This window comes from Siphateles boraxobius, unplaced genomic scaffold, assembly GCF_051911475.1.
Source record: "Siphateles boraxobius isolate OS27281-9 unplaced genomic scaffold, OSU_SipBor_1 29, whole genome shotgun sequence".
Taxonomy (NCBI): Eukaryota; Metazoa; Chordata; class Actinopteri; order Cypriniformes; family Leuciscidae; genus Siphateles; species Siphateles boraxobius.
Window position 1 is genome coordinate 1,992,550 of NW_027508908.1, and position 9,750 is coordinate 2,002,299.

At 37.1% G+C, this 9,750-nt stretch overlaps 1 long non-coding RNA gene across 1 annotated transcript; it reads right to left on the reverse strand.

Moving 5' to 3' along the window:
* Positions 1 to 1,205: 1,205 nt before the first annotated feature.
* LOC143753542 (uncharacterized) lies at positions 1,206 to 5,191 on the reverse strand. Its single transcript, XR_013207761.1, has 2 exons — positions 4,948 to 5,191; positions 1,206 to 2,079 (listed from the first exon to the last, which is right to left on the reverse strand). It is a non-coding gene; the product is annotated as an uncharacterized LOC143753542 (long non-coding RNA).
* Between the last annotated feature and the right edge of the window lie 4,559 nt (positions 5,192 to 9,750).

The following is a 9,750-nucleotide window of genomic DNA, read 5'->3' on the forward strand; positions in this document are numbered from 1 at the left end:
AACATAAATTTCATCAAACAGTTAACATGAGTTGAAATACAATAACCTACTTGCATAATTTGAGCCCCTTTCACACAACGCGTTGATCCCGGGAAATTGCCAGAATGCCTTCTGTGTGAACGCAAACACGACCCGGGATTGATGCCAGGATCGATGCCGGGTTGGGGACCTAGTAACATTGCCGGGATCTGTCCCGGAACGCGCGCTGTGTGAACAAAAGCCGTAACCAATGCCGTGTCGTAATGATGACGCTGAAGTGAAGTGAAAGCAGGCTAGTGAAACGGTACGTAATGCGCTAGTTTCTGATCGAATCAGAGAAAAAAATGCACAAGCGTGGTTTCTCGAGACAGAAATCGCAGCTCATAAGCAAACTATAGACGCTGCTCAGACATTACATGTCACATCGATGTCATGTGTCTTAACGGGATTTTTACGGGTTGTGTGTGAACGCACTCTCTGATTCCGGAAAATCACTGGCAGTGTGAATGAACCAAAATCAAACGAACCCGGGTCAAATCCCGGGTCGCTTTTCCGTGTATTTTCCGGAATCTCTGTGTGAAAGGGGCTATACGCACACATCAATGGTAAGAAAGCACAGAGTCTGTTTGCTGAGAGCTATCTACAATTGCTAATCACTGCCACCTGCTGGAGATGGGCGGAGCCTACTAGTGTCTTCACGTTGCTGCTTTGACAGCATGCTCTGACACTGACACTGGCTGATTGCCAGAGCTAGTCTCACAGACTCAAATACAAATACAGTTACAATGGGCCTTTTTAACACTGGCTGTACATGTTCTGAACAAGGCGTGGCTTTGGAGACGCTCAAAGGGAGGGAGGGAGGGATCTTCCGCTCGCTGTTTGAAAATTTTTTTATATATATTTTTGAGCTTGTGTTCACCACAGACCTTGTTTTTGGCATTCAACCAAAAACCCTGGACGATGGAACCGGAGCTGCTTTAATGCTACTTCGTTTCTGGGTTTGGGCCTACAAAAAAACTTCACCCCTTCAATACTCTATAAGCATGAGATAATCGACGTGAACGTGCATGTGACCCAGCTGATATCAGTGTCTTACAATTTAATCATATTATGAGATAATGGTAAATGTTTTGTTATTAATAACTGTACATTGAAATCACTCTTTTTACTGAAGTGAACATTTTCTGGGTTGTCTTGTTTTTGAAAGCCAGTAAATGATGACAGAATTTTAATTTTTGGAATTCCTTTAATACAGTGAAATTAAACAGTTAATTAAACAATAAAAAGTAAACAGACAGAACACAATGCATCTTATTAATTACAGCTATACATAAAGAATCATAATGACATTCATAAGTAATGACACACATGAGCCATTTATAAGACCCAAATCAATTTATTTATTTCAAATAAATGCATTTGTTATTCATTAAGAAAATTCCAGAAAGACATTTGCTGTTAAATGCATTTATTTTGGATGAACTGGAATGTTTGATTTCAATTATGAGTGTCTGTAGGATCCAGACTACATGGATAAACACACACACACACAAAACACAAGCTCAACGACGACCACGCCGATTACGGCGCTGCCGGATCTTAACTTCTCCAATGAAATCTGACCATTCCATGTTTTGAATGATCTCAATGAGGCCTTGGCTGATGCGGTAGGTGCCGTTCTGATCGAAGCGGCCTTTCCCTAAGTGATGTGTCACGTAAATTCTGTCAAACCATTTGCCATCACAGTCTGAATCGACTGAAACAACAATACGATCTGCGTTGCTTTCACGCACATCGGGGTCGTAGTTCTTAGTAACATGATGAGACATGTTGCCCGGATAGTGTAGGTTACCCACTTCATAGTACGGTAGGTCAGAATCAGGAAGAATGTCTTCCCTGTTATGGAACGGATGGAAACCAAAGTCTTTATGTTCTGGGTCGCATCCTTGTGCAATCATATTGCCGTCGTCATCAATTTCAACACATTCATCAGCAAACCACCACAGCAGAGCGAGACCATGTCTGGGATACGGCTGACCAAACCTGGTGTCTCTCAGATGGGACAGTTCATTCAGTGTTCTCAGTCGCACCATTCTGTGTCTAGAAAACAGTAAGAAATAGGACTGGACTACAGTGAACATTATATTTGCCTGGGCTATATCTGTAATATATATTATAGGCTAGAGCCTATTACTGGTGTTGGCTATATCACAAGTATGGTGGCGTAATAGGTAAGGGATAATCCATGTCTTGTGCATTAACCATTTTAATGCACGACGTGGAGGCAAAGAACGCGAAGTGGAGAGTTGCCTCCGCGAAGTGCATTAAAATCGTTTAATGCACAGCTAGCCATGGATTATCCAACTTATACTATTTGCCAGCATTGACCACTTAAATCTGTTATTGTTGTTTGCAGCTCAATATTTGACCAGAAGGGTAAAGTCGCCACTATGGCTCGTTAGATCTAGCAGCCCGCTTTGAATCAGACACACACAGAGATAAAGTAGTGCAGAAGATTACATTTATTTGAATGAATTAATTGACCATATACACGTAACGTATAACTTGTATTTTAACATATAACATGTAACTCCTCAGAAAAAAACTATTAAACCATCACTTTTCACACTTTCGTGTGAAAATAGCATCAACACACTGTAAATTAAAGATTTATTGTGCACTTTAGTTAGATTCATTGAACAAATGGGACTTTTTTAGCCTGGATGCCAGCCCGAACCCCGCCCACAACATTTTTTGGTCGGGAAGTTCGGTCTGGACTCGATCAATTGAGGAGTAATTATGATCGGTTCAGAAATCGTCGGGCCAATCAAATTGCGGGCTTTATACGATGATGGACAGATAATCCATCCAATTACGTAATCATCACGTCATCAAACGTATTTCTTTCAAAAATGCTTTTTGTGTTTGCAAGTAGGCCTATTTCACGAATCCTTAAATTCTTTTTGCAACACCGGCAAAGATCGTAAACACTCATTATTTTTGTAATTCTTTTTCCAGAGTGCGTGCAGTTGAGTTCTGTTGACAACTATGCGTCGCTCAACATCTGTCACTTACTGCGTTGCTCTGATTGGATGTAGGTCTATCCAATTGAGTGCAGAGGTTTTTTTTTCCTGGTTCGATTAAGATACGCCTCATAATCAAAGCCCTATGGAGCAGTATCAGACTCACATTCTGATTAGAATATGAGAATGACGAAGTCAGGCTAGCACTTTTTACAAGCGAGAAAGCAATGAGCTTGTGCTGCACTGACTGAGAGCTTCTGATTATAAAGGGATGGAGAGCGCAGTTCACTTTCTGTAAAATACATTTGCAATAAAATTGTGTTTTTCATGAGACTTTGTGAATACTTCATACTTCACCTTGACACAATTTCTTTCTAAACCTAGTGATTTTATAATGTTTCATATTTATTCAAAAGATAAAAGGGTGGAAAGAATGTTGTAGGAAATGGTTAATATGAGCCAATAAATGCTCCACTGCCGCCATCTACTAGTTATAGTGGTAATTAATACCTTTTTCTTTTTAAATGAAAGTGTTATCTCGAAACATATTTACAAATGGGGACAATCTCAGAATGGATGAACAAATAATGTTTTTGGTCAACAGTTTTTTACAGACACAGAGTTTCTTATTCCAATGTTCCCATTAGCTTTGTCTTTATTGCAATCATTAAAAACGGTTTATTGGTAAATAAGGTAAGTGTCATAACTCCATTAAAATATAAATACAACATTAAAAAGTCAACCCATTGATGGTTTTGTTTCGAAATACAGCGAAAACAGAATGACAGCTAACAGTTCACCGGAAATGCCCAAGCTGGCTTATCAGAAACCAGGAAGTAACCGTGGATATGGTCAATTATAGCATTTCATTGAATTAATTATAGAGAGTGAGAGGCAGAGAGATGAGATATGGCTGGGTCTTTTCAGCATCTCTCTCTATTAACAACGAATAGCGATGTAACGCTATTTTGACGTTGCTGAGAAATATATTATGTAGTGATAGTGAAGGTATTTTAAACTAAAAGTTGCGATCAGCGTTGATAAGTTTCTGTGCTCCTGAATGTTCCTGTGTGTGCGCAGTGCAATCTCCAAGTGATGAATGTGTGTGTGTGCTTCAAAGTTAACAGCGCGAGTGATGTTTGTGTTTTTTTTTTAATAGATGTTTATTTTATTAATATATTAGGCTATGTATTACATGTAGGCTATAATATGATGTAGCCTAATATTAATTTTTAAATTCAGAGGGCCATAGAGTACCAAAATTAATCAGCTGTCATTCATTTCCTTAATAATTCTCCAGCATATTGACCACAAGCTTTAGTTCCTTGAAGAACACTGAAATTAGATGTAATATTTATTTAATTTGCTTTCAGCTTGGCACATTTTTAAAATGTGTTCTGTGAGTATATGCATATTTTTTTATATTTTCAGATATTGATCATGTGTGCAGGATACAGATGAAAATGTAAGTTAAACTGCACCAAACACAGACTTCACCTAACCATCCAAGAGTCTGACAGTGAGTTCAACTCTTCATCTAGGGAATTGCTCTGATCTCTAAATAAAGGACAAAGTAGAAGGAGCCAAAAACAAAAACCAGTAAAACAAAATGTAATTATTTAGTCTATTTTATTTTATTTTTGAATCTAGTCTGTTGTATTGGAGCAACAAGTGGACACAGTAGATTTCGTTTCTCTTTAAACACACACCCACAGTACAGCCCATCTGGACTACAGACTGCAAGTCGGAAATATCGACGTGAAACAGTCTTCGACGCCACATCTTTTTGACGTTGTTTAATAAAGTAATTAAAAGGTGTCATCCGTCGTTTAAAATTATTTAAAGTTTGAAACTATAATATCTATAATATAATGCAATTAAAATTGGTCTAATTAATAAAAAGCAATACAAAGCAGTGAGACAAACATAACACAGAATACTGTACCTTGTTCACGCGCCGTTAGAAGATCTGCGTCTCTGCAGCGCACGCGCTCACTTTATTATTCGTGTTTTAGTGGGCGGTGAAAAACACACAAACTTGGACCTTAATGCATTATTATCAAGATACATTTCTGCGTAGCTAAACTACATAGTCTTATATAGTTAACCTTAAGTTGAAAAACAAATTATAGGCCAGTCTTATAATAATTAATTGTTACAGAAATTAAAAAGGTTCCTGCTTTTTTAAAAATCATTTATAGCCTATTTTTCTTCTTCTTCGTTTCTTACAATTTTTAAAGTAAAAGATCGAATTTGTTGTTTGTTATTGAAGGAGTGTTTACTAAGAATAAAAGTAAATAATGAAGACATAGTTCTTCCAGGAAGGGAGGGAGAGGTCAGCTGACTAGGAAACCGAAACTGAAGAGAGACAGCAGTGGGCGTGTGTAAGAAGATCATATGAGCAAACACACACTGCACCAGACACATACTGGACATATTTTGAATCATATTATATTTCATTACTCTTTACTTTGCCAATGCAGTCAATTTTTTCAAGTCCAGTCTTTTTGGGCTTTCGTGTAAAACAAAAATTGTCTTGATCTTGACAATTGTAACAATTAAAAACATATCATAATATCGTCATTTTGACAATCTATTGAATTGATAGCCAATCAAATGAGTTGAATTGAATTAGATCTTTAATTAAGAACACATTTTAATTATAGCAAAACTAGATATTTGGCCCTGAATGCATCATTAATACTGAACTAGTCACTGAACTAATGAAAGAACTATATTAACACACACTTGCTGTCCAACAGGTTGTACATGTGTGTGTGTCTGTTGCTATAGTGATGAACAGAAGCTCATCAGTGTGAAAAAGACAATGATGTATGTGGGACGTTCATGAGGAGATTTACAGTAAATCTACTTTAGATTAAACTATCTAATATCAAACACTTATAATCAGATTTCATATTACATATTATTCATATTAAAATGATCAACAGAGTTAGGATTATTATTCATATTAAAATGATCAACAGACTTTGGATTATTATTCATATTAAAATGATCAACAGGATTTATATTTCATCACACAAACACTTGCAATCGGGTTTTTGGAGATTTGATACTACACAGGATATATGAAATATGTAATAATAACCAACACAACAAATATGAACACAGAACTAGAGAAGCTCACTCAAAAAAATTACTCTTTAAACTAACTTAATTCAATTATGGACAGTGGTTCCACACAAGCAAACTATTGTGTATTAATGTTAATGACATGTTTTGAATCTATGTAAGCTTCTTGTGTTGTGACAACTCAACAGAATGAGTCCAAACAAATCAATGGAATTGCTTCCCTGTAACTTAAACCGGTTATGTTCAGTGAACATGCTTTAGTTTATTTAAAACTGCACTGAAAAATAAATGTATGTAGGATTTACATGATTTCTCAAATGAATTACTAGACTACAGCAAGCTATTAGCTAATAATAGCACTTATTAACATACCAAATGCTTAGAAACACTTTCTCGATTATATTAGCATATCTTTGAGAATCAGTCCACATCCTAACCAAATGCTCTACTCTTCTCCACAATGGTAACCCACTGAAATTTAAATGGTTCTAATAATTGCAATGTAATTGAACATTAAACACAATTACACACTACAAAGTCTTCCCCTTTCCTCATTTTCTAAAAAAACATATAAAATAACACTTAATTTCAACATTTATTCAGTCTTAATTCACCCCCCCCCCCCCCCATAAGAAACACAAACAGACAAAAAAGGGCAAAAATGACCAGCACAAAAGCAAAAAGCAAAGCACAGCATGAACGGTCATCCCAAGTAGTTTGGTGTGACCTTTGACCCTGCAGTGACTGATGTGAAGCTGTAAACTGTGAGTGTAGTTTTGATTGTTGATGGAAATAAATCTGATATGGTTTTGGATCATTCATAGTTTGACTGAGGAATTCTGCACGGTTCAAATTTTTAATTTCCTTCAGAAGTTCAATGCTAATACAGTAAGTGTGATTCTGGTCAAAGTTCAGCACACCTGAGTGCTGTGTAACATAAATGCTGTCAAACCTGTTGGACCATAAGTCAAAGGAAACAATGATGCGATCAGTGTTGCTTTCATCTGACCATCCTGTGTATTTCTCAGTGACATAACCAGGCAGTGAGTCAGTCTTTTTCAGGTTGCCCACCTCATAGTATGGGAGATTAGCCTGGCATGCCAGACCTACATCAAGATGTTAGGTCTGGGAACTCTCCATTGACATGCCTCAATCCCAGGGGCGGGATAAACGGTTACCTTTCAAAATCCCTCTGCACGCAATAGGATAGCACTACAACCAACCAGAGCAACGAACGGTTGTGGATGAGTGAGTCCCATGAGTTTTTCCACCAGCGGAGCTAATTGATATATTAAGAGTGACGTTCTCTTAACTCCAAGTCCTCCAGAGTCGCGGCCAAAGCCGATTCGAAAGACCGCTGCATCTTCATTGTTTTCAAGTAGCAGGGAAATCACCTATGGAAGTCACGCGGAACGTCATGAACTGTGCCGTCATTGTGTTAAGCCCGCCCGCCGACTCTATACACGATGTGATTGGCCCGACCAGTTTTTGGTTTTTCCAGCTCAAAAGCCTATGGAGAGTTGCTAGACCACACTGGCTGCGAAATAATTTTCGCTGCCGCTAGGGTGCGTCTAGATTTCTAGGCTAATGGGAGATTAGAGTCAGGAAGAAGTTTATCAGCATTATAGAATCGGTGGAAACCAAAAACTCTATTGTAAAATGCATCCATCCTTTGATTGGAGTCAATCTGAAAACATTTATCAGCAAACCACCACAGCAAGTTCAGTCCGTGTCTGGGAGGAGGCTGACCAAACCTCGACTCTCTCAGATCAGACAAATTATACAGAGTCCTCATCGTGTTCCTGCAATCCTGCTGGAAAAACAAAATGTTCACTCTCAGTAAAATATTACAAAAGCTATCACTGGGGCAGTATCCTTTCAAAACTACAGTATACTTTTATATCTCATTAACTACTGAAGGGTACAAATAAGTAGCTGAATGGTACCTTTTGAAAGGATACTGCCAGTAAAAGCATACTTTTTTTTCTTCTTCTATGTGTATAGAACTGGTTTTACTCCGATTGTGCACTTGTAGTTAGAGAAAAGGTTTGTAATGATTTTTTTCAAAATGAAATACACAATTGCACAGGTAAAAACCAGACGACCATAAAAGAACATTAAAAGTTTTGGTAAAACATATCTGCTGATCACTTACACTGAACTACAAGCAGAAAGACTTCAGAAGGATCCTCCAAGACTCTAACAGTGAGTTGAGGGAGATGAAGGGTTCATCTATTCTGTAGTGACAAGATTTTGTTAAAGTAAAAACAAGCAAATCCAGATTGTTAATTTTTTTAATGGATTAAAATGTATAACCCGAAATTAAAACTGTAATAAAGCAAAACAATGTTCTTACTCTAAAATACTTGTTTACTTTCAAAATGGTGTCATGCAGTTCAATTATTACATAAATATAGGCCTATAAATAATTTTCTGGTGTGTATTCAAACAAAAATGTTTTGTGAGTTTTGTAATGCTTCTAATGTTAATAATTGTGGTTTAATAGTAAAGTATGTTGTGGCAAAAATCCTGTTTAACATCATCACTGCGTAAGAGACACTCAGAGTCAAATCAAATAAAGGAAAGTATTTATTCTTGCAAGAATAGGTTCAGTCTAGTTCGCAGAAGTTACGCTGTGCAAGAGAGTGACACGCAAGATATGAGACAGCCTTTATACTCTTTTCAAGGTTCCTCCTCACCCGCTGTACCTTCACCCACCCAGATAAGGTCCTTACTGTTGTTCAGTTTCTACTTAAAGACACAAACTGGTACTGAAATAAGCTGGCCAAAACTGACCATCCCTAAGGTCAGAGGTCCTGTCCCATGTGTTCCTGAAACGTCACGCACAAGCACGTACACACATATGCTTTTATACATTGAATAGGTTCTTTCTTTTATGATACCTGTTTGGGATCAATGACTATTAAAATGTCTACTACAAGTAATAAATGAATAAAAATCTGCTATATGAACTTTTTAGAAAATGAGTCCACCTCACCTTGTTGAAGTGATGCTCGCACTCTGACACGTCTTTGTGTGGGTTGTGCAAAGATCTGCTAACAGAAACTAATGCTGTTTAATGTCAGTGTCAGGGGAGGAGTGACTCGACTGGGAAATATTTGGTTTGCAAATAGAGAGAAGGGTAAGAATAATTCATAGAGGATTTGTTTATTACTCAAACATACAAATATAACGCCAGTAATAAAGTTGTTCTTATGATTACTTGATACAAATCATTAAAGATTTCACGACCTGACATTATACTGTAAGGATTTTACTTGCTAAAAAAATATAAACTATCTTTCAAACGACAGTGGGCATGTAGAAGATTGTGTGCAACAGGATTTTCAACAAAGTTTTGATCGTGTCGATAGTTTAGAGACCTTAGAAATTTCCATCAGATATGACACAGTAGGGCTTTATAGGGTTAAATTGAATCAAAAGATAATATACATCAAATTCTCTTTGTGACAACTGGCCCCAGTTCAAAATTTCTGAACTTTATAAACTGAGAGCTTACTGACGACAGTATTTCGTGCACTTAAAATTTATGATCACACATGACCGATTTTACAAGAATCAAATGGGGAAATTTTAGTAACAACTGAAATAATTCTTTAAGTGTGGACAAAAAGATAAAGAATAAATCCCAAAG